Source organism: Dipteris shenzhenensis, chromosome 22, assembly GCF_047967505.1.
Source record: "Dipteris shenzhenensis isolate YYH24624 ecotype China chromosome 22, Dip_SZ_1.0, whole genome shotgun sequence".
Lineage (NCBI taxonomy): Eukaryota > Viridiplantae > Streptophyta > Polypodiopsida > Gleicheniales > Dipteridaceae > Dipteris > Dipteris shenzhenensis.
This window is the reverse complement of record NC_141617.1, coordinates 870,451-897,093: the sequence shown is the minus strand read 5'-3', so window position 1 is coordinate 897,093 and position 26,643 is coordinate 870,451. Positions and strand designations below refer to the sequence as shown.

The 26,643-nt window shown below is 43.5% G+C and overlaps 1 pseudogene; it reads right to left on the bottom strand.

Annotated features, from left to right (window-relative positions):
* Positions 1 to 11,201: 11,201 nt before the first annotated feature.
* Positions 11,202 to 11,537, bottom strand: LOC147887592 (phenylcoumaran benzylic ether reductase PT1 pseudogene; annotated as a pseudogene).
* Between the last annotated feature and the right edge of the window lie 15,106 nt (positions 11,538 to 26,643).

Sequence of the window (26,643 nt, the reverse complement as noted above, 5' to 3'; positions counted from 1 at the left end):
CCACACTTAAGCGTACATCTCTCATTGGAACACGACTCGAGGTCCTAAGCTGCACATATACTACAACCGACAACCCCACTATGTCTGTAGGTGACAAAAAGCCTCGGAACCCTACATACTGAGAGAACTCTGCTCTTCCTACGAAACTAGTAGGAAAGAGCCAACATTTGGCGCCGTTGCTGGGGAGACTAGCATCTCAAGTAGCGAGTAAACATATCTAGGTATGTGTAAAAAACAAACTACTTTAAACTTTCATGAACATAACACTCAAGGGCAAGGAGAGTAAATTTTTTTTTCCATTTCTAGCCAAACATATCTACCCCAAGCATCAACCTCCATCCTCCTCTTCATTCCGAGCCCTACGCAAGACACCCCTCCCTCTCCATCGACCACGGTATGCAATTGGGAGTGTGCTTTGTCGACCTGGTAAACATAAGGAAAGAACCAACAATCGAATAATAAGTGGGCAGATTGCACATGATTTGATTTCACACACATATTCCATCATTGTAAAGCCTATTTGGCTATTTTTGGCATTGTGAACATCATTTCAAGCCTTGTAAAGCTTCTTGGCTATTTTTGGCATCATTTGTCACCACAAGCCTTATAATAGATTGGATTATATATTGCAGTTCTATCTTCACTGCCGATAGTTCATATTGTAGTTAGTTGATTCAGGCAGTGATTTCACAGACACTTTGAGTACATTTCTTATGCCATGTCTATGACTAGAAACTTCAATTTGGAGGCATCTGCTAAGCTAGACAACTCCAATTATGGCACATGGAAATACCAAATGGAGACCATTCTTGTACTTCAAGACAAATGGGAGTTTGTCGATGGGTCTATACCTAGACCATTGGATGATCCAACCAACAGTAGCTCTACTCCACTTGTTGTTGCAACACCAACAGCTGAATCTACAATGGGATCTAGAACTAGACCAACAGTGATTGCACCCATATAGCAGATCGTGCCATTTCCCAAGCATAGGCAGAATGGGACAAGAAAGACAAATATGCATATCATTTGATCAAGAAGAATGTGCAAGATGTCATGCTAGGATAGCTCAACATAGTGAAGACATCAAAAGAAGCATGGAATATGTTCGCAGCTCTCTATGAGTCCAAGAACACTTCCAAGATTCTCACACTAAGAAACCAAATCAACCAAATTTTTTGCAATAGTAGTGAAATCGGTCATCCTTACACATTCAAGATCAAGGACTACAAGAATAAACTTGCAGCACAAGAGGAGAGAAAATGAATCTTGCAAAAATGGTTCAAGTCATCCTGAATAGACGAAGAGAGGGATATGAGAATCTAGTCTAGAGTATTGCCATTCAACGGCAAATTCCAACCTTAAAAGAGCTCTAGTTAGGTTTACTTGGTGAAGAACTCAAGAAGCAAGCCTATACATGCACGCAAAGGTTATTCCAATGATCAAGCATTCATAACTTCAAATAGAAGCAGAGGTAGAGGTGGATCATTCCAACAAAGTGGTCATCATCATCAGCAGCAAAGTCATCAAAGTGGGAATTAGCATCAGCATCATCCTCAACAAGATTACCATCAGCAAAGAGGAAATCATTCCAATCAAGGAAGAATCCAAGGATGAGGTAATGCATCCACCAATGTGTCAAACATTCTATGCAAGTACTGTCATAAGTTTAGACACTATGAAAGAGATTTCCACAAGGAGCAGTATAATTAAGGCAATCAATCCCATAGCAATTGAGAGAATTTTTGAGGAAGAGCAAATCATCATGGTGGTGGACATTCAAGTCATAGTCATTATGCCAATGAACATGAGAATATGTTTCTTGAAAGTGAGGATATGTAGAAGACTAAAACAATATATCTTGACATTGATTGAAATCCGAAAAGGGAAGTTAGTTATCAAATAGACCAAGCAGATCACGATCCTTGGTACATCGACAATGGTGCATCATCTCATATGACAAAGCATTAGGAATGGTTTACTGAGATGAAACCATTAGAAGGACAAAAGAATGTTATCTACACTACATATAACACACCAAATCTAGTTCAAGGGAAAGGCATTGTCCCTATGAACAATTTCACTTGTATGAAAGAATTGGTGAAAGATGTACTCTATGTTCCAAGACTCAACAAAAGAAACTCTTGTTAGTTGGTCAAATGAAAGAACACAACTATTGAGTCATCTTTAATGGAGATGAATGCACTATCAGAGTCAAAACCAGAGGATATTAGCTAGTAGGTAAAGTAGTCAAGGAAGGATGCTTATTCAAAATGCTAGCTTCAGTACTAGATTTGCATGTCATGTTAACTCAACCGCAATAGATGCCACTTTCCGCAAAATGGCACAATAGATATGGACATGTCAATTTCAAAAGCTTGATAGAGATCAGAAATCAGAATATGGCAATTAAAATTACTAAGCCTCAGTTTCTTGGAAAAGTTTTGAAGCATGCTGCTTCGGCAAACAAAAGCAAACCAATTTTGGCAGAAGAACCTCTCGAGCATGAGGTATTATTGATTTGAAACACATATATGTATGGGGTTATGACCAGACTTGTAGCATCAATGGTTCACTTACTACTTGAATTTCATTGATGACTACATCAGATATTGTTGGGTCTACTTTCTCAAAGAGAAATTTAAAGTCTTTTCTCGATTTCCAGAATTTGAAGGTAGAAAACCAGATAGGAAGAAAGATCAAAGTCATGAGATCAGATAGAGGAGGTGAATACATGTCACTTTTGCATAGAAGTCATGGCACTCAAAGACGATTCACATGTGCAGATACTCCTCAGTAGAATGCAAGAGCTGAAAGGAAGAATGGTACTTTAGCAGACATTGCTAGAGCAATGCTCAGTGAGAAGCATCTTCCGAATCAATATTGGGAAGAAGCAATAGCCACTGCAAATTACTTGTTTAATTGGATTCTGACCAAACTGATTCAGGGTATGAAGCATTCACTATACATAAGCCACACATTGGGCATCTTTGCATATTTGGTTGCATACCATATGCTCACATACATGATGATCATCACATAAAATTGGATGCGAAGTCACAAAAGTGCATCATGGTTGGCTACAGTGAAGAAAGAAAAGCATACAAGTTATATGATCCCATCAAGCACAAGGTCATTATCTCCAGAGATGTAATCTTTGATGTGAGGAATCAAAATGGAAAACATCAAATACATAGGAGATAGACACAACGATTACTCAGTCACCTATAGAAAAGGTTGATGAAGAAGAGCAAGAATTGCCAGAAGCACATTGAGAAGAGCCATAGCAAATCAGATGGTCTACTAGGGAAAGAAGATGTCCAGCTAGCTTGACATATGCTCAGAAAGGCAAACCAATTTAGGTTGAAACTACCAACTATGATCTTATGACTACCATCATGGCTGTAGAAGAGCCAATGTACTTTGAAGGCATAGTTTACAAGCCAGAATGGAAAACTACTCTATGAATCAAGAAATGGAAGCTTTGTACAAGAATAATACTTGGGAATTATGTGACCTTCCACTAGGAAAGAAGGCCATAGCAAACAAATGCATTTACAAAGTGAAGTACAATCTAGATGGAAGCATCAAAAGATACAAAGCTAGACTAGTTGCAAAAGGATTTGCACAGCAACATGGTCAAGACTATGATGAGACTTATGGTCCAATTGCAAAGATGGATTCTATATGGTCCTTGATATCTCAGTAGATGGAATGTGTACTAGCTAGATGTCAAGAATGCTTTCCTCAATGGTTACCTAGACGAGGAAGTCTACATTCAACAACCAACAAGTTATGTTGAACCAAGAAAAGAGAACCAATTTTTCCATCTCACGAAAAGTATCTATGGCTTAAAGCAAGCACCCAAAAGTTGGTACAATAGAATCGACAAGTATTTTGCTAATCTAGGATACATGAAATCCAATGCATGTCATACTCTCTACTACAAAGTTCAAGGGGAAGAAATTATTATTGCACTTTTGTACATAGATGATCTGATTGTGACCAAAAGCAATGATAGCTTCATCAAAAGATTGAAACAAAACTTATTTGTAGAGTTTGACATAAAAGATCTTGGACTTATGCACCATTGTCTTGGAATTGAGTTTTGGAGAGATTTAGACATCACCTTCATGAGTCAGCTAAAGTATGTTGATAGTTTCCTGAAGAAGTTTCATATGGCAGATTGCAAGATTGCAGCCACTCCCATAGAACAGAGTTTGAAAGCCTATAGTCAATGACAGGTACTATCAGTAGCTCATTGGATCTCTTATATATTTGACTATCACGCAGCTAGATAACGATTATGCAGTAAGCTCACTAGCACAATTTATGAAAAATCCAAAATAGTCTCATTGGAATTAAGCCAAAAAAGTCTTGAGATACATCAGGGGTACAAAACAATTTGGAATAGAATATAGAGGAAGTCATTCAAGGTTGCATGGATATTGTGACAGTGACTATCCCAGAGATCATGAGACTAGGAGATCAACATACGGATATGGATTTTTCCTTGATGAAAGTGCTATATCATGGTTGTCAAAAAAACATCCAACTTTTTCTTTATCTTCAACTGAAGTAGAATATAGAGCACTCACTTCAGGTGCATGTGAGGCTATATGGCTCAAAATACTATTGTTAGAAATAGATTACTTTGATGAATCAAAGCCAACAACAATATACAGTGTGATTGTTGGGGGTATTCGGGGCTCAAACTCCCTGAGCTTGTATTGTACTCCTTCCATTGCTACAACCATTGATTGCCACACGGCGGTCAAGCCGCAAGTAGCCCAAGATTGGCCTTGCCACTCCAAGTTTTGAGCCTCACACAGGGGGTTTGAGCCCCAAATAGCTTAGGGCTTAGAGGTGCAAGGCTAACACAAGCGCTATTTGGGAGCCGGTTAGGAGCACCTCCTAATACCAGGCTTGTTCCAAGTGCTCTTATATGGTTAATACAACTACTATGTCCGGAAGTATGGAGAGATCGAAAGGATAGCAATATGAATTGGCACCCTACGGGCCCAAGAGCCTTTTAATTTAAAGAAAGGGAGAGTGCTAAAAGGAAAAGTGTTGGCCCTCCCTTCAAAGGTGACATGTATAAAAGACCAAAGGGTTCACTTTGGTCTTCATTGTTATATGCACAAGTTTGGAATACAAGCTCCCTCTTCTCTTTCTATTGGCTCTTTCCTACTGCTTTCGTAGGAAAAGCTAGGTTCTCTCAGTATGTAGGGTTCTGAGGCTTTTTGTCACCTACAAATATATTGGGATTGTTGTTGTAGTATACATGTAGCTTAGGACCTCGAGTCATGTTCCAGTGAGAAACGTAGGCTTAAGTGTGGTAAGCAAACAAAGTGCATGCATGTGTAAAAGGAATGTGTATCATCATGATTGAGGTAATGAAGGCTTTTGCCTTCATTGGGGGTTGTAGGGTTTAGGAGGAGTTTAAGGGTTAGAAGGAGGTTCCAGGGTTTATAGGGTTTAGAAGGAGTCCAAGGTTAGAAGGAGGATCCAAGGTTCAGAAGGAGGTTCTAGGGTTAGAAGGAGGTTCCAGGGTTTAGAAGGAGTTCCAGGGTTTAGGAGGTTCCAGGGTTTAGAAGGAGTCCAGCGTTAGAAGGACGTTCCAAGGTTCAGGGTAGAGTACATGGTGGAGATCTCATCTCCCTCATAGATCATGGAGTTTAAGCGATGAGAAACAAAGGGTTTAGGGGGAGCATAGGAGTGGGAGAGAAAGAAGGTGTAAGAGCATGGGGGAAAGAAGAGAGAGGAGGGAGGAGGAGGAGAGAGGAGGAGGAGGAGGAGGAGGAGGGAGGAGGAGGGAGGAGGAGGAGGAAGGAGGAGGGAGGAGGAGAGGGAGTGGATGGGTTGCAAGGTTGGAGGAGAGGGGAGGAGTAGGACATGCTTTTGGATGTGGAGTGCAATGAAGCATGGACACTTGAGACAAATGCTTGGAATACCAAAGTAGACTCAACACAATGCCCCAAAGAGTGTGGGCTTCATTCCATTATGGGGTATTTATATAAGTTGGAGAGCTTCTCTCTCTGCATGTAGGAATTGTAACACAAAGTTGTAACACATTCTCTTTCTACATGTAGAAGTTGTAACACAAAGTTGTAAGACATTCTCTTTCTACATGTAGAAGTCGTATGTAGAAGTTGTAACACAAAGTTGTAACACATTCTCTTTCTACATGTAGAAGTCGTATGTAGAAGTTATAACACAAAGTTGTATCACAAAGTTCCTCCTTCAGCTTTCTTGTGGGATTTTCTACTGTTATTCAACTTTGGAGGTTCAACTTTTGGGAGTTTGATTGCCATTAGGGCATGCAGAGTGGCTAAGTCATTATCAAAGATTTGATCTTCAATTTCAACATTCGTAACCTCTGTTTCAAGGTCCCAAGGAAAATTTGAGTCATCATTTGTATGGGTACCTTCTTCAGGTTCATTATCCCACTCGAGGTTAGCCATAAAGAATGGCATCTCTAGATCCATTGGTTCTTCATGTGTCAGTGGAGGTTCGACTTGTAGCACATTAGCATCGATCTGTGAGAAGATGGGGTCTAATGAATGGCAATTGTCGATGGTTGCCAATGTTTGTATCTAGTTATTGACATTGCTTTGTGAGTCACCCGCTATGGCATGCTCTTGCAAGGGAGCTGATTTACTTGAGATTGTTGTTGAAGATGTGTCATCAATGCTCTAGGCACAATTGGTTTAATAGCTCCTGTCCCACATTCACCCTGACTACATTGTCTCGATTCTGGATTGTCAGTCTATCAGTTCCCTAGTCATGGAGGATTGATGCTTCCCGTAACCAAGGACGTCCTAGTAAGATTTGATAGGATTTTTTGGGGAGATCCAAGATTGTGAATTGAAGGGAAAAGTGGACTCCTGCGATCTTTGTGGACACACCATTCACTATCCCCAAGGGATTAGCCCGTGAATCATCGGCAAGGCTTATGTTGAAATTAGCCTTTTGCATCTGTGGGAGACCCCTTTTTTTGTAGAGCTCCTTTGATAGGACATTTACACGTGCTTCACCATCCACTAAAGCTTGGACTTCATTATATGCCTTGTGGATCAAAGGCACAATAATGTTGCATATGTCATCTCTCTCACCCACTCGCACACGGATATCTTCAATGTCGTTCATAGGTGGAGGGGGATTTGCAAGTTCAATTCATCCTTTGAAACTCTCCCAGAGATTGGGACAATTACTTAAGAGGATTCCGATGGGAATTGATGCAGGGCAACTCAGGATGCTAGAGAGTGTGGCTCCTTCAAGTTGATGTGGCAGTACATTCTGTTGTGAAGTTTGTTGTTGGAACAAAGGCTCGAGTACAGAATCAATACTTTGTGGGGCCAAGTCATGGATTCGGTCTTGAGCTTGTTTCTCAGCCTCGAATTGAGCTTGTTCAATTTGGACCCATTGTTGAAGTACCTGAAAACGAGCCTTCTCCACTTCTGCATTCGGGTATGGAGCTTCTCTTATTTGAGGCTTGAGAGTTGATGTGGATGAGCTTGGCTGCTCATTGCTTGGCGGAGGTGGAGGCACTTGTGCTTTCTTTTTAAGAAGCCTCTTTGGTTGGATTGGAATGTTAGGCTCCATGGTGGCCTCTTTTTGTTAGCATGTAATTACATTTACAGGTTGTGATTTTACACTTACCGAACCTAGAGTTTGATGGTTTACCCCAATGATGCCGATTGGGATGTCAGGATTAACCTGTGTTTGTTCTGGGACCTTATTTTTCATGGGACAATCCATAAAGGCATATCCTATGCCACAATCTTGACAGAGTGGTTGGAAAGTAGCTGGGCTATCACGATGAGGGCACTCTGTGATCTAGTGATTTTTGCCACAATTGTAGCACTTGATTGATGCATGATATGTGTTGGGACGTAATTGATGTGCATAAACTGGTATTAGACCCTCTGCACCTTCTACATAGTACACTAGGTACTTTGCTTCATACTCAAATAACGAGGTCAACACAAAGGATTAGGTAGCTGACATATTCACGAAGGCATTGGGCGTAGAGAAGCTGTGCAAGTTCAGAGACCTACTTGGTGTGCAAGAATTGGGATTGAGCTCGAGGGGGATTGTTGAGATATCGAGCTCCACTCATGATATGCCAGGGTGACCGTTGTTATGTCACCGACTTGTTAGCTATAGATGTGGTTGGTACACCACCCATGAATAATAGCTAGATGACAGCTATCTTTATGTACTCTAGTTAGTAGCTTAGTTAGTATGCCACCTAGGTTAGGTGAGTTTGGTTTGAAACCCACATATAGGGTTCACCTATTCCTTTTGTACTTAGAGAGAGTTCTTTTGGCTTTCACAACTAAGAAGAGGAAATCTATTTTCAGCCTTCACCTTTGTGTGTATTCCCCCATTGTGTATGTGAGAAAGCTACAAGTAAGATTCCTTACTTCTCTCCCACTCTCTTCACACTACCTCCACTCGCCCCATTGTTTCCTGCAATTGTAAGGTTCACAAATCCCTCAAGGAGTTGACCTATAGCCATCTCCAAGTTAATGACCGAATTCCTTAGGGAAGAAGACCTGGTCTCCCATGTGGAGTGATTTAAAAAGATATGTGAAGCCTTTGGAGCTCTTGGAGATCTAGAAGTGGCTAATGTGTTTGGTCTTAGCTTGGATGGCAAAGCAGGCCAATGGTATAGGGATCTCACCCCATAAGAAAAAATCAACTGGGAGACACTGAGAAAACCCTTCATTGTGAGGTTCACCCCCAGTGGACATAAATGGAGCCCGATTAATGAGTTACAAGAGGTGAAGCAGAATGACAAGGAATCCCTTCAAGATTACATAGTTAGAATCAAGCACCTCAATTCCCGTTGTGAACCATACGAGCGGATGAGCGACAAACGATCATTGCCCCACTTCCTCATCGGATTGGTAGACCCAAAGTTGCATGACCGCTTGATGTGGTTATGCAGCAAGGTGGCTATCCGTATAAGTGATAAGATGATGGACAAGGCAGATTTGGATAAACCCTGACCCCATTATAAGTAGCACCATTAGTCAGGTCTTCTAGTGTGGAGATTATCAAGAAGGAGACCAACGAGCCCAAGGGCTTGGATATGAGTGATCTGGCCTCAAATGTGCTGAATTAGCTAGGCCAATAGTGGAGGGCAGGGACCTCCAAGGAGGCGCCAAGAAATCCCCACTTGTTTCCATTGAGAGACAACGTATGGTGTGGGGTATGCAATGGGAACCATCCCTCCAATGAGTGTCCTTAATTGAGGGAAGGCCAACCCTCTATTTTGCACACTGTCATAGATGGGGAAACCATCATACCTCCCAATGCCAATCTCCAAGGTCCTTTCCCCAACCCATGTATCAAACGAGACCCCCATTAGCCCTGATGGCTCTGCCTAATCCTATGAATGTAGAAGGTGACCCTTTGGCTAGTTCATGCTAGTAAGGGCCCAATAGGCTCCGTTACTGCCACCACCCATAGTGGGCTCTCAACCTCCACTACCTCGTATAGCTCCAATCAATCCAATATTGGTAGAGAAAGTTCCCAATGATTGGGAGGACACAGATCCGTACCACGTACCCCTCGACTACTACCCCTATGAGGAAGGAAGTGGCACCCTAAGTCACTACCTCCTGAAGAGGATCAACAAGTCCCCATGTTCTAGACCGCTCTCTTGAACTCAAGGGCTAGAGTCCTGTAATTTACCCCAAGGCCCCCAATCCAATGTTATGCCTATCGACGCCCACACAAGGCAAGTGACAGCCCCTACAAAGGTACTTCGAACCCTCCACTATCATGCTTCAAGTGTTAGGTTTCTTGAAGGATTGCCCCTATAGAGATCCTACCATAGCCACTCCTCCCACAATGAGCCCTACACCCTTGTGTGCAAGGTGTGAAATCGAGCATTTGTTCAAGGATTGTCCCTTGAGAAGACCGACAACCCCAGTCACCCCACCTAAGAGCACCAACCTTAACTTTCTCAGTATTGAACAAGGCCAGGTGGTTGCAGTACCCTTAAAAGTCATCACAAGGATGCAAGCCAAAGCCATAGGTAGGGCAATGAGGAAACATGCCAAGAAGGATAAAGGCCTTTTGCAAGGCCCTAAGGCTCCTCAACATCGGTAGACCTGGTCCAAGAAGGCCATATGAGTAGGTGATGGGTCTGACTAGGTGCTCATCCAAGATGGTTCCGATGAAGAGACAGCCACCCTCACCACCTCCTCTGCCTAAGAACATGCTTCTGTTGAGAGTTCACGCTCAACATCATGTGATCATGTGTGCATAGCACCATCACGTGATCATATGTGCATAGCACTAACCTTATAGAGTGCTATAAAGGAAAGGGTTAGATCCCCTAGCCCTAACCCTAAAAGGGTTTGTATATATTCTATTTTTTTAACTAAATCTAGTGTACAGTTAGTCATTTGTGGTGTGCTCTCTAGCTGTGCCCTCTCTCCTCATCTCCACTCTTCTCCTCTCCCCTCTTCATATTTTGTCATGGTATCAGAGCTATGTTGCCTTCTGCTGAGGCATTGAGATTCTTGAGAGTGTGAGAGAGATTGTGAGATTGAGAGTTCTCTTGAGTGATTGTGAGATTTTTCCCTTCACTTCCGTTGAGAGAATTTCCGTCCATTGAAAGAAATTTCCGTCATTGTTCTTGAGAGATTTCCATTGTGACAAAGAGAGTGCTTTACTTGCGAGGTATTCTTCCCTTAACTGAGAGAGATATGCTCCTTCATTTCTTGAGAGAATTCTGATTGAGAGGTCTTCAAACGTTTTGTGAGAAAGAAAGCTTGATGAAATTAGCCTTCGACTAGCTCACAGAGCTCTAAACGATCGCCGACAACAAGCTCCTACGCAGCCTCCAAAGAGCTCAAAGCTCACGATCGGCCGCCATAGCTCCAAGAAGGGCCTCCATCAACAATCTGCTCCTTCCGCATCAATCGATGCTCACTCTCCTCACACGGTGGCTACCCAACGACTCCCACAACTCTATCAACCACGATATCTTCAAAGGCAAGGGAGTGTGATCGTCCTCTATTATTGACTCTCACAAGCAAAGCCTGTTCTCTTGGTCTCAGGTAGCACATCTATAGCGGCTCTCATTCTTGCCAACGCCATCTACAACAAGCTGCCGCCAAAGCCACCGCCACCAGCAACGCAACCTCTTCACAAGCAGCTCCTCTGCAGCAGCAACTAAGTCAAACAACGTCCACTTCTTTGATCGCAGCGACGAGGCTAGCATGATCGTCTAAGGATTCTTTTCTCAAAGGCGGTCTGATGTAGACAATCTTGTTCAGCGTCCTCGGATCGTCAATTGTCTTGACGGTGTACGTTCCAATGTCCTCTTCCTTGACAAAGATTACTTTGGCGTCTCGTGAGCCATAGATGGTGACTTTATCCCTGGGAGGAGCAGGCTTTCTGAATTGCACAAGATTTGCCAGATAATATCCAGCAAACGCATTGCTGGAAATGTACATGTAAGCGATTCCTGCGGCCTCAATTTTTTGACGGATAGAGGCTTTCTTCCCATACATTGTGTTGACAGGCTCCACACACTCCAGCAAGTAGCACACGCCTTCAAGCGAGCCGCCTTCAACTCGTCTAAATCCGATGGATTCTTCCTCTCCATTCGTCGACCATCACAGACGATGACAGAACCTCCAAGATTCCGTCGGCATCTCCAAAGATTTTGGCTGCCCGCGCCCTGACACGTGGAGGATAAAGCATACACCCGTTAATGACACGTGGCAACCGTATCCGAGGGTAACCACTCAACTCAAGAGTGGTCAATGATTTGACATGTGGCAGATTATCTGCCACATCAGCAAGCGCACTTATCTGCCACGTCACCATCTCGCTCAGCTTGCCATGTCATCGCCCATCTACCACATCATCATCTTATCCTGTCTGCCACATCATCCAACTGACACGTGGCAGCCGACTGCCACGTTAGCAGCCCATGTCAGCATTGCCACGTAAGCAGTCCACGTCATCACCGACTGCCACGTCACCACCGACTGCCATGTCACCTGCCATGTCATCAGTGACACATCATCAACCATGTCACCTGTGCCACATCATCAAGGACACGTCATCAGTGCCACATCAGCATTGCCATGTCACCCTGCTGACATCATCTGTGCCAACTCAACACTGCCACCTCAGTAGTCCAGTCAGCACTGACCCCTGCAGGCACAGTTCCTTGCCAGGCACACTGTGCACACACTGCATGTGCACACTCCTACCACCTCAGCACAGAGCTTCACTGGCACACCTCTTGCTAAGCGCAGTGCCACATCATCACTGCATGTGACTCACAGTGACACATCATCATTGAGCACCATTTGCACTCCTTTTGCCCCTCCACCTAGATCAAGTCGTATCTCTTGATCCAGGAAGAATTTGAGGGTGCTCCAAAAAGGAAAGTCACTCGTTTTTTCGTGCTCTACACGCTCGTTACATCACGTGCACATTTTGGTGCAAGTTACACTCACATTTGAGCCTCGCCGACAAAACCACTTCCTTCACGCACATTTGCCTCTACATCGACGCATCTGACCCAGCACTTAAAAAAGAACAAAAGAAAAGGAATTATTTGCTGCTCTTTCATCGATCGACGGTTGGTTTAGATCTAGATCAGAGTAGACTAGATTGCCATAGAGGGGATGCTTTGAATTCCCCAAGTTGCCAATCTAAGCCATGCCCGAAATTCCCGACTAGTACCTACTCGGAGTCAGTCCATACGCTCACATCCGATTTCACATCATTACATTACCTGAAACCTTACGTTCATCAGTTCAGTGAGCAGACTTCAGAGTTCAGAGGCATTGTAGATTGATTCAGTGGGCAGATAGCACTTGATTTCACACACACACATGACACCATTGTAAAGCCTATTCGGCTATCTCACGGCATTGTGCACATCATTTTTCAGCCTTGTAAAGCCTCTTGGCTATTCTCGGCATCATTGCCACAAGCCTTGTAACACAGATCAGATCTTATATACTGCAGTTCTATCTTCACCGACGGTATAGAGATTTCACTTGGCATCTTCAGTGTATTTGCAGTTGATTCATACAGAGTTTTCCAGGACACTTTTTGAGTACATTGTTTGCACCATGTCGACTAGCAACCTCAATCTGGAGGCATCTGCTAAGTTAGACAACTCCAATTACGGTACATGGAAATACCGAATGGAGACCATTCTTGTGCTTCAGGACAAATGGGAGTATGTCGATGGATCTATACCTAGACCATTGGCCGATCCAGCCACCAGTAGCTCTACTCCATCTGTTGTCACAGTACCAGCAACGGGATCTACATCGAGATCTACATCTACACAAACAGTTTTTGCACCAGTAGTAGATCCTGCCATTGCTCGAGCTCAAGCAGAATGGGATAAGAAAGACAAGTATGCCTATCACCTGATCAAGCAGAATGTGCAAGATGTCATGCTAGGACAGCTCAACACAGTGAAGAAATCAAAAGAAGCATGGGATATGTTCGCAGCTCTCTACGAGTCCAAGAACACATCCAGGATTCTCACCCTGAGAAACCAGATCAACTAGAGTTTCCGCAATAGCAATGAAACCGGTCATGCTTATGTACTCCGCATCAAAGACTACAACAATCAACTTGCAGCAGCAGGAGAGACTATGAATCCCACTGAAATGGTTCAAGTAATCCTGAATGGACTAGGAGAAGGATATGAGAATCTAGTCCAGAGTATTGCCATCCAACGACAAATTCCAACACTGGAAGAACTTCAGTCAGCAGTTCTACTTGGTGAAGAACTCAGGACTCAGGCCATTCAAGCACGTAAAGGTCATTCTAATGATCAGGCATTCACAGCTTCAGACAGAAGCAGAGGCAAAGGTAGAAACAGAGGTAGATCATATCAGAAAAGTGGTCATCATCAACAAAGTCAAAATTAGCATCAGCATCAGCATCATCCTCAGCAACATTAGAATCAGCAAAGAGGAAATCATTCCAACCGAGGAAGATTCCAAGGACGAGGGAATGCATCCACCAATGTGTCAAACATCCAGTGCAACTATTGTCACAAGTTTGGACACTATGAAAGAGATTGCCGCAAGAAGCAGTATGACCAAGGCGGTCAATCGAGGGAATTCCCGAGGAAGAGGAAATCATCGTGGTGGACATTCTAGTCACAGTCATTTTGCAAATGAACATGGAAACATGTTTCTTGCAAGTGAGGAATTGCATCAGACTGATACAATGCACCTAGACACTAATTTCAATCCCAAAGAGGATTTCAGCTATCAAGTCGACCAAGTGGAACAGGATCCTTGGTACATCGACAGCGGTGCATCATCTCATATGACAAATCACCAGGAATGGTTCACAGAAATGAAGCCATTAGAAGGTCAAAAGAATGTCATCTACACAGCAGACAATACACCAAATCCGGTTCAAGGGACAGGTTTTATCCCTATGAACAATTTCACTAGTACAAAAGGATTAGTCAAAGATGTGCTCTATGTTCCGAAGCTCAGTAAGAACCTTTTGTCAGTAGGTCAAATGACGGAACACAACTACAAAGTCATCTTCGACGGTGATGAATGCACTATCAGAGACAAATCCAAAAGAGGTCAGCTAGTAGCAAAAGGTGTCAAGGAAGGATGCTTATACAGGATGCTAGCTACAGTACCAGATAAGCATGCCATGTCAACTCAAATGCAACAGATGCCACTATCTGCAAAATGGCACAAGAGATTTGGTCATGTCAACTTCAAGTACTTGTTAGATCTCAGGAATCAGAATATGGCAATTGGGATTCCGAAGCTACAATTTCTTGGAAAAGTTTGTGAAGCATGCTGCTTCGGCAAACAAAAGGGAACCAACTTTGTCAGAAGTACCTCTCATGCACGAGGTATTCTTGATTTGATTCATACAGATGTATGGGGTTATGCCCAGACCCGCAGCATCAATGGTTCACTTTATTACTTGACCTTCATTGATGACTACAGCAGATATTGTTGGGTCTACTTTCTGAAAGAGAAATCTGAAGTCTTTGCCAGATTTCAAGAATTCAAAGCCATGGTAGAAAACCAGATAGGCAGAAAGATCAAGGTCATGAGATCTGACAGAGGAGGTGAATACATGTCTTCAGCATTCATGAACTTTTGCAAAAATCACGGCATTCGAAGACAATTCACATGTGCAGATACTCCTCAGCAAAATGCAAGAGCTGAAAGGAAGAATGGGACTTTAGCAGACAGTGCTAGAGCAATGCTTAGTGAAAAGCATCTTCCGAATCAGTATTGGGTAGAAGCAATAGCTACGGCTAACTACTTGCTTAATCGGCTTCCTACTGAACCGATACAAGGTATGACTCCTTATGAAGCATTCACTGTGGACACAAGCCATGCATTGGGCATCTCCGCATATTTGGTTGCATAGCATATGCCCACATACATGATGATCATCGCAGGAAATTGGATGCGAAGTCACGCAAATGCATCATGGTTGGCTACAGTGAAGAAAGCAAAGCTCAGACGGTCTACTAGGGAAAGCAGATCACCAGCCAGATTGACATATGCTCAGAAAGGCAAAGCAATTCAGGTGGAAATCACCAACTATGCTCTTATGACTACCATCATGGCTATAGAAGAGCCAGTGTTCTTTGAACACACAGTAGATAAGCCAGAATGGCAAACTGCTATGAATGAAGAAATGGATGCTTTGTATAAAAATAACACTTGGGAATTATGCGACCTTCCACCTGGAAAGAAGGCCATAGCCAACAAATGGGTATACAAAGTGAAGTACAATCTAGATGGCAGTATTCAGAGATACAAAGCCAGATTAGTTGCAAAAGGATTTTCACAAAAATATGGCCAAGATTATGATGAGACTTATGCTCTTGTAGCAAAGATGGATTCCATACGGTTCTTGATATCACTAGTGACACTCAGTCAATGGAATGTGTATCAGCTCAATGTCAAGAATGCATTTCTCAATGGTTTTCTAGACGAGGAAGTCTACATGCAACAACCAGCCGGTTATGTTGGACCAGGAAAGGAGAACAAGGTTTGCCATCTCAAGAAAAGTCTCTATGGCTTAAAGCAAGCACCCAAAAGTTGGTACAACAGAATTGATAAGTATTTTGCTGATCTGGGATACATGAAGTCCAATGCAGATCATACTCTCTACTACAAAGTTCAAGGGGACGACATTACTATTGCACTTTTGTATGTAGATGATCTGATTGTGATAGGAAGCAAGGATAGCTTCATCAAAAAATTAAAACAAGACTTATCTGCAGAGTTCGACATGAAAGATCTTGGACTTATGCACTATTGTCTTGGAATTGAGTTCTGGAGAGATTCAGATAGCACATTCATGAGTCAGCTCAAGTATGTTGACAGTCTCCTGAAGAAGTTTCATATGGCAGATTGCAAGTTTGCGGCCACTCCCATGGAACAAAGTTTGAAACTTACTAAAGATTCAGAAAAGCCTACAGTCAATGATAGATACTACAAGCAAGTCATTGGATCTCTTATATATCTGACAATCACACGGCCAGATATTTGTTATGCAGTAAGCTCACTAGCACAATTTATGGCAAATCCAAAACAGTCTCACTGGAATGCAACCAAAAGAGTCTTGAGATGCATCAGAGGTACAAGACAGTTTGGGATAGAATACAGAGGAAGTCATCCACGGTTGCATGGATACTGTGACAGTGACTATGCTGGAGATCATGAGACCAGGAGATGGACACAGGGATATGCATTTTTCCTTGGTCAAGGTGCTATATCATGGTTGTCAAACAAACAACCAACTGTTTCTTTGTCTTCGACTGAAGCAGAATATAGAGCACTCACTACAAGTGCATGTGAGGCTATATGGCTCAGAAGACTATTGTCAGAAATAGATTACTTTGATGAGTCAAAGCCAACAACAATATACTGTGATAATCAATCGGCTCAAGCATTGGCCAAAAATCCAGTATATCACTCTAGGACAAAGCACATTGATGTCAGAGAGCACTTCATCAGAGAAAGAGTGTTACTTGGTGACATCACACTGCAACATTGTGATAGCAAAGAGAATGTTGCAGACATCTTTACCAAACCACTCGGTAAAGAGCTATTCGAGAAACACCGACTAGCTCTTGGTTTGATGCAGAGGAAGGACATTCCCATTAAAGGGGTGTGTGGAATGTAATGCTCAGTCCTTCTTCGATTCCCCAGAATCATCATCTTGAGGGAAGGCCTACTTCATGATGTTGATCTTGAGGGAAGGTGTTGAGAGTTCATGCTCAACATCATGTGATCATGTGTGCATAGCACCATCACGTGATCATATGTGCATAGCACTAACCTTATAGAGTGCTATAAAGGAAAGGGTTAGATCCCCTAACCCTAACCCTAAAAGGGTTTGTATATATTCTATTTTTTCAACTAAATCTAGTGTACAGTTAGTCATTTGTGGTGTGCTCTCTAGCTGTGCCCTCTCTCCTCATCTCCACTCTTCTCCTCTCCCCTCTTCATATTTTGTCAGCTTCCACATAGGGTGACCTAGAAGTACCTCCAAGCTTAGGTGTAAACAAGCCAGTTCAAGCCCAAGTCCTAGAACCCCTGCCCTCCTATAAGGAAACCTATCTAGACCTAGTCCTAGAGAAACAATATGTAATAGAGTCTCACAACTTGACAAAATATGAAGAGGGGAGAGGAGAAGAGTGGAGATGAGGAGAGAGGGCACAGCTAGAGAGCACACCACAAATGACTAACTGTATACTAGAATTAGTTGAAAAAATAGAATATATACAAACCCTTTTAGGGTTAGGGTTAGGGGATCTAACCCTTTCCTTTATAGCACTCTATAAGGTTAGTGCTATGCACATATGATCACGTGATGGTGCTATGCACACATGATCACATGATGTTGAGCGTGAACTCTCAACACCTTCCCTCAAGATCAACATCATGAAGTAGGCCTTCCCTCAAGATGATGATTCTAGGGAATCGAAGAAGGACTGAGCATTACATTCCATCACACCCCTTTAATGGGAATGTCCTTCCTCTGCATCAAACCAAGAGCTAGTCGGTGTTTCTCGAATAGCTCTTTACCGAGTGGTTTGGTAAAGATGTCTGCAACATTTTCTTTGCTATCACAATGCTGCAGTGTGATGTCACCAAGTAACACTCTTTCTCTGATGAAAAGCTCTTTGAAATCAATGTGCTTTGTTCTGGAGTGATATACTGGATTTTTGGCCAATGCTTGAGCCGATTGATTATCACAGTATATTGTTGTTGGCTTTGACTCATCAAAGTAATCTATTTCTGACAATAGTCTTCTGAGCCATATAGCCTCACATGCACCTGTAGTGAGTGCTCTATATTCTGCTTCAGTCGAAGACAAAGAAACAATTGGCTGTTTGTTTGACAACCATGATATAGCACCTTGACCAAGGAAAAATGCATATCCCTGTGTCGATCTCCTGGTCTCATGATCTCCAGCATAGTCACTATCACAGTATCCATGCAACCGTGGATGACTTCCTCTGTATTCTATCCCAAATTGTCTTGTACCTCTGATGTATCTCAAGACTCTTTTGGCTGCATTCCAGTGAGACTGTTTTGGATTTTCCATAAACTGTGCTAGTGAGCTTACTGCATAACAAATATCTGGCCGTGTGATTGTCAGATATATAAGAGATCCAATGAGTTGCCTGTATTATCTGTCATTGACTGTAGGATTTTCTGAATCTTTAGTAAGTTTCAAACTCTGTTCCATGGGAGTGGCTGCAATCTTGAATCTGCCATATGAAACTTCTTCAGGAGACTGTCAACATATTTGAGCTGACTCATGAATGTGCTATCTGAATCTCTCCAGAACTCAATTCCAAGACAATAGTGCATAAGTCCAAGATCTTTCATGTCGAACTCTGCAGATAAGTCTTGTTTTAGCTTTCTGATGAAGCTATCCTTGCTTCCTGTCACAATCAGATCATCTACGTACAAAAGTGCAATAGTAATATCTTCCCCTTGAACTTTGTAGTAGAGAGTATGATCTGCATTGGACTTCATGTATCCCAGATCAGCAAAATACTTGTCAATTTGGCTGTACCAACTTCTGGGTGCTTGCTTTAAGCCGTAGAGACTTTTCTTGAGATGGCAAACCTTGTTCTCTTTTCCTGTTTCAACATAACTGGCTGGTTGTTGCATGTAGACTTCCTCGTCTAGATAACCATTGAGAAATGCATTCTTAACATCGAGCTGATACACATTCCATTTACTGAGTGCCGCTAGTGATATCAAGAACCGTATGGAATCCATCTTTGCTACTGGAGCATAAGTCTCATCATAATCTTGGCCATATTGTTGTGCAAATCCTTTTGCAACTAATCTGGCTTTGTATCTCTGAATACTGCCATCTGGATTGTACTTCACTTTGTATACCCATTTGTTGGCTATGGCCTTCTTTCCTGGTGGAAGGTCGCATAATTCCCAAGTGTTATTTTTATACAAAGCATCCATCTACTGCGTCTTCGAAGTACACTAGCTCTTCTGTAGCCATGATGGTAGTCATAAGAGCATAGTTGGTGGTTTCCACCTGAATTGCTTTGCCTTTCTGAGCATATGTCAATCTGGCTGGTGGTCTGCTTTCCCTAGTAGACCGTCTGAGCTGCTGTGGCACTGCTTGGGGTGTTGCTAGCAATTCTTGCTCTTCTTCATCAACCTGTTCTGTAGATGACTGTGAAGTCGATGCTTCTATCTCCTGTGTAGGTGAGGTTTTCCATTCTGATTCTTCATCTAAGATTACATCTCGGGAGATAATGACTTTGCGGTTGATGGGATCATACAATTTGTATGCTTTGCTTTCTTCACTGTAGCCAACCATGATGCATTTGCGTGACTTCGCATCCAATTTCCTGCGATGATCATCATGTATGTGGGCATATGCTATGCAACCAAATATGCGGAGATGCCCAATGCGTGGCTTGTGTCCAGTGAATGCTTCATAAGGAGTCATACCTTGTATTGGTTCGGTAGGAAGCCGATTAAGCAAGTAGTTAGCTGTAGCTATTGCTTCTGCCCAATACTGATTCGGAAGATGCTTTTCACTAAGCATTGCTCTAGCACTGTCTGCTAAAGTCCCATTCTTCCTTTCAGCTCTTGCATTTTGCTGAGGAGTATCTGCACATGTGAATTGTCTTCGAATGCCGTGAGTTTTGCAAAAGTTCATGAATGCTGAAGACATGTATTCACCTCCTCTATCTGATCTCATGACCTTGATCTTTCTGCCTGTTTGGTTTTCTACCATGGCTTTGAATTCTTGAAATCTGGCAAACACTTCAGATTTCTCTTTCAGAAAGTAGACCCAAGAATATCTGTTGTAGTCGTTGATGAAGGTCAAGTAATAAAGTGAGCCATTGATGCTGCAGGTCTGGGCATAACCCCATACATCTGTATGAATCAAATCAAGAATACCTCGTGCACGAGAGGTACTTCTAACAAAGTTGGTTCGCTTTTGTTTGCCGAAGCAGCATGCTTCACAAACCTTTCCAAGAAATTGTAGCTTCGGAATCCCAATTGCCATATTCTGATTCCTTAGATCTAATAAGTACTTGAAGTTGACATGACCATATCTCTTGTGCCATTTTGCAGATAGTGGCATCTGTTGCATTTGAGCTGACATGGCATGCTTATCTGGTACTGTAGCTAGCATCCTGTATAAGCGTCCTTCCTTGACACCCCTTTTGCTACTAGCTGACCTCTTTTGGATTTGTCTCTGATAGTGCATTCATCACCGTCGAAGATGACTTTGTAGTTGTGTTCCGTCATTTGACCTACTGACAAAAGGTTCTTCCTGAGCTTCGGAACATAGAGCACATCTTTGACTAATCCTTTTGTACCAGTGAAATTGTTCATAGGGATAACACCTGTCCCTTGAACCAGATTCGGTGTATTGTCTGCTGTGTAGATGACATTCTTTTGACCTTCTAATGGCTTCATTTCTGTGAACCATTCCTGATGATTTGTCATATGAGATGATGCACCGCTGTCGATGTACCAAGGATCCTGTTCCACTTGGTCGACTTGATAGCTGAAATCCTCTTTGGGATTGAAATCAGTGTGTCTAGGTGCATTATATCAGTCTGATGCAATTCCTCACTTGCAAGAAACATATTGCCATGTTCATTTGCAAAATGACTGTGACTAGAATGTCCACCACGATGATTTCCTTTTCCTCGGGAATTCCCTCGATTACTGCTGGGATTGACCGCCTTGGTCATACTGCTTCTTGCGGCAATCTCTTTCATAGTGTCCAAACTTGTGACAATAGTTGCATTGAATGTTTGACACATTGGTGGATGAATTCCCTCGTCCTTGGAATCTTCCTCGGTTGGGATGATTTCCTCTTTGCTGATTCTGATGTTGCTAAGGATGATGCTGATGCTAATGCTGATTTTGACTTTGTTGATGAACACCACTTTTCTGATATGATCTACCTCTGTTTCTGCCTTTGCCTTTGCTTCTGTCTGAAGCTGTGAATGCCTGATCATTAGAATGACCTTTACGTGCTTGAATGGCCTGAGTCCTGAGTTCTTCACCAAGTAGAACTGACTGAAGTTCTTCCAGTGTTGGAATTTACCGTTGGATGGCAATACTCTGGACTAGATTCTCATATCCTTCTCCTAGTCCATTCAGGATTAATTGAACCATTTCTGCGGGATTCATAGGCTCTCCTGCTGCTGCAAGTTGATTGTTGTAGTCTTTGATGCGGAGTACATAAGCATGACCGGTTTCACTGCTATTGCGGAAACTCTGGTTGATCTGGTTTCTCAGGGTGAGAATCCTGGATGTGTTCTTGGACTCGTAGAGAGCTGCAAACATATCCCATGCTTCTTTTGATGTCTTGACTGTGTTGAGCTGTCCTAGCATGACATCTTGCACATTCTGCTTGATCAGGTGATAGGCATACTTGTCTTTCTTATCCCATTCTGCTTGAGCTCCGGGCAATGGCAGGATCTCTACTGGTGTGGAAACTGTTTGTGTAGATGTAGATCCCGATGTAGATCCCGTTGCTGGTGCTGTGACAACAGATGGAGTAGAGCTACTGGTGGCTGGATCGGCCAATGGTCTAGGTATGGATCCATCGACATACTCCCATTTGTCCTGAAGCACAAGAATGGTCTCCATTCGGTATTTCCATGTACCGTAATTGGAGTTGTCTAACTTAGCAGATGCCTCCAGATTGAGGTTGCTAGTCGACATGGTGCAAACAATGTACTCAAAAGTGTCCTGAAAAACTCTGTATGAATCAACTGCAAATACATTGAAGATGCCAAGTGAAATCTCTGTACCGTCGGTGAAGATAGAACTGCAGTATATAAGATCTGATCTGTGTTACAAGGCTTGTGGCAATGATGCCGGGAATAGCCAAGAGGCTTTACAAGGCTGGAAAAATGATGTGCACGATGCCGTGAGATAGCCAAATAGGCTTTACAATGGTGGCATGTGTGTGTGAAATCAAGTGCTATCTGCCCACTGAATCAATCTGTAATGCCTCTGAACTCTGAAGTCTGCTCACTGAACTGATGAACGTAAGGTTTCAGGTAATGTAATGATGTGAAATCGGATGTGAGCGTATGGACTGACTCCGAGTAGGTACTAGTCGGGAATTTCGAGCATGGCTTAGATTGGCAACTTGGGGAATTCAAAGCGTCCCCTCTATGGCGATCTAGTCTACTCTGATCTAGATCTAAACCAACCGTCGATCGATGAAAGAGCAGCAAATAATTCCTTTTCCTTTGTTCTTTTTAAGTGCTGGGTCAGATGCATCGATGTAGAGGCAAATATGCGTGAAGGAAGTGGTTTTGTCGGCGAGGCTCAAATGTGAGTGTAACTTGCGCCGAAATGTGCACGTGATGTAACGAGCGCGTAGAGCACAAAAAATCGAGCGACTTTCCTTTTTGGAGCACCCTCAAATTCTTCCTGGATCAAGAGATATGACTTGATCTAGGTGGAGGGGCAAAAGGAGTGCAAATGGTGCTCAATGATGATGTGTCACTGTGAGTCACATGCAGTGATGATGTGGAACTGTGCTTAGCAAGAGGTGTGCCAGTGAAGCTCTGTGCTGAGGTGGCAGGAGTGTGCACATGCAGTGTGTGCACAGTGTGCCTGGCAAGGGACTGTGCCTGCAGGGGTCAGTGCTGACTGGACTGCTGAGGTGGCACAGATGATGTCAGCAGGGTGATGTGGCAATGCTAACGTGGCACTGATGATGTGGCACAGGTGACATGGCACTGATGACATGGCTTGGTGACATGGCACTGATGACGTGGTAGTCGGTGATGACGTGGTAGTTGGTGATGATGTGGCAGTCGATGATGATGTGTCCTGTTGAGCTGGCAGGGGTGATGTGGCAGATAAGGTCTGCCACGTGTCAGCTTTGTGGCCAAGCCCAAGGATGGGCTTACCCTACCACGTGTCAATTTTTGGGGCTTTGGAATCTACTGGAGATTCCATCAAAGATGCCGATTCTGTCGAGGAGGACCACGTTGGTAAGGAAGCTTGAATCGCGCTTTGTCATGTAGAGTCGATGAAGAGGCTTCGTGGAGGATGAAGCCGTGCTATGAAGCTTGGAAGCTGACCTTGGATGGGCGCTATCGAAGGAGACGAATTGGTGGAGGGATGCTTGCGATCAGAGGAGACAATTGGAGGCCATAGTCATTGTTGTTCAGCCGATGTTGGCGCGCTAAGAGCAGCGCCACCAAACGGATCTCCTGGGGGTAGAGGCTACAGCCTCGTGAGCCTCTACAACAGACGCACACGCTCTAGGCTCCCAACCAACAGCGCCTCTAATGACTTTGCTAGCAACAACTAGCTCTAGCCTCGACGACGATCCCTGCAGCAGTCGACTCCACAATGATGATCTTCTGGTATCTCTGGCCACGCAGCGCCTCTCCAACGGAACAGCCGCAATGAATAGCTGTCGCAGTGATTGCGAAAGCTTAGAAGAGCCTCTTTATGTGAGGCGGCTGTGGATGCACTATGCAAGCCTAAGCTTTGTGTGGAGAAGCATGTGTTGGAGCCGCTTTGTTGTAGACGAGGCGAGGCAGAGACTAGCCGATGCTGCTAGAGCTATGGAGCCACTGCTGAGACGAAGAAGACCCGTTGGTTGTGTGGCTCGATGGAGCGATGGGTTGGTGCGCCCCTCGTTGAAGGCTGTGGTGTTGCCTTTGTGGAGGCTGGAAGCTCACTTGTGCTGCTACTATGGAGCACTACCAGTTGAGGAAAGCTCGTATGAGCTTGTTGATGGCGGCTGGTAATAGAGCTAAGAGCTCTTTGGAGCTCGATTTTCTGCCTTCATACGGTTGGAGCGGCTTGTTGGAGAGTCGAGGGTGGCTGCTTCTTGAGCTTTAGGCAAGACAACTTTGTTAAGGGTCTCTCTCAATATCTCGCTCAGAAAAAAATGATTCAAGTCACAAAAAATCTCAGAAAACTCTCTCCCTAAGAAGAAGAGACGAACAGAAATCTCTCATGCAAGTGTAGACGGAAATTTCTTTCAAATGGACGGTTGAAGATCTCTCACCGGAAGTGACTCTCGTGGAGAACACTCAAGAGAACTCTCTCACTCTCACAAGAAGGATGGCGCCTCAGCGGAAGGCAGAACCATGCTCTGATACCATGACAAAATATGAAGAGGGGAGAGGAGAAGAGTGGAGATGAGGAGAGAGGGCACAGCTAGAGAGCACACCACAAATGACTAACTGTACACTAGAATTAGTTGAAAAAATAGAATATATACAAACCCTTTTAGGGTTAGGGTTAGGGGATCTAACCCTTTCCTTTATAGCACTCTATAAGGTTAGTGCTATGCACATATGATCACGTGATGGTGCTATGCACACATGATCACATGATGTTGAGCGTGAACTCTCAACACAACTTGGTACGGGACTGCCAGGAAAAGTTTGAGCATAGACTCAAGGAGACCAAAGGGTTGGATATCATCCATCTAGCCCACCTAACTGGCCATTGAGGAGAAAAGGTGCTCAAAGTGCCAGAAAGGGTGGAAAAAGAGGAATGTCTCAACTTCGATAAGTCAGAGGCTCCAGATTTGATGTAGAAAATGTTCCAGGAGGACCCAGTATTGCAAAACTTACAGGAAGAAGCAGACCTTTATGGTTTTGAAGACCTGCTACTATAAGTGGGAGGAGAGTCTTCACAGGAACCCTATGATAACATCGTTGCCTTCCTCTTGACTAAGGTAAAAATGCCAATCCCCTCCTTGTTAAGAGGGAATCCCATCCTTTGGTGAGACTTATCCAAGCGGATGAATAGACAATTCTTGCCCCCTGTTGAGATATCAAGCTCTACCCCCGATATATCTCCTGGATGACTATCATTTATGTCACCGCCTATGTTAGTTGTACTCGTGGTGTAGTTAGACTACCACGTATGTTTTTGGTTTGGGTTCACATATGAACCACGTATTCTAGGGTTTGACATATAGGGTATTTCCCTCTTCTATTGTATTGTTGTTGTGTGCAAAAGTGAAGAAAGGCTTCACCCTCCAACCGTGTGTCCTCTCTCTTTTGTGTGTTGTGAAGGAAGCTGAACTTGAGTCTCCTATCTCTCTCCCTTATTCTTTACATGGTATCAGAGCCTTGTTCGTGGTAAGGAGCTCAAGAAAGCAAGCCAAGTTTGTGGTGTCCTGGTAAGAGGACCAGTGTTGCTTTCCTATTTCGAGTTTGGGAGCAAATCTCTGCAGGTAGCACAGCCAGAAGTGCAGGAGTGCACTGTTTCAGATTGAGAGGCCCTTCGCGGTGTGGCGAGAGCGCAGTATATGCTGCGGATAAGGGCAAAGCCCTAAGTGACTCTATTTTTTTGATTTGAGGCCGTTTCGGGGCCCGTTTTGAAGGCGGAAGTTCTTCGCAGGCACTCAGAAAAAGGCCCTGTTTTTCGCTGTGCGACCACTGCGCGGCTAGTCGGTGGAAAAGTGCCACAGAAATGGCATCGTATGCCTGTGTGCAAAGATATTGGGAGTTGTAGATTCATGCCTGTTGCCTGTTGATGCAAAATCGTCACTAGGAAGTGACTGTGTGGTGAAATACCACTTTTGTCAGTGTTGCAGATCTGCCCCTGTGAGGCTTTTTGCAGAAGTTTTGCTATTTGCCCTTGTGAGGCATTTGCTGTGTTTACAGGTTGCTGTTGCAATTCGTGATTTGTAAAATGTCTGAGAATCTGTCTACCATTGTCAATGAGAAGCTTGACAAGAACAACTTCCAAGCATGGAAGTTCAGGATGACAAACTTCCTTATGGGAAAGGGAGTTTGGGAGTACATCAGAGGTGAAACTGCAGAACCAGTTTTGGGTGCTGCTCCCACTCCTGCTGAATTGAAGGCCTTTAAAGAATGGCATGAAAAAGCCAGAAAATGCCTGTATTGGCTGTCTGTTAGCATTTCAGATTCTATGATTGTGCATATACAGGATGTAGAGACACCTAAGGAGGCATGGGATACATTGGTGAAGCTGTATAGCACAAATACCAAAGCACGAAAGATGCAGCTAAAGCAGGAGTTGCACAATGTGCAAAGGAAAAATCTGAATATAAATGAGTATTCCTTGAAGGTGAAAGGCCTTGCAGATTCTCTTGCCT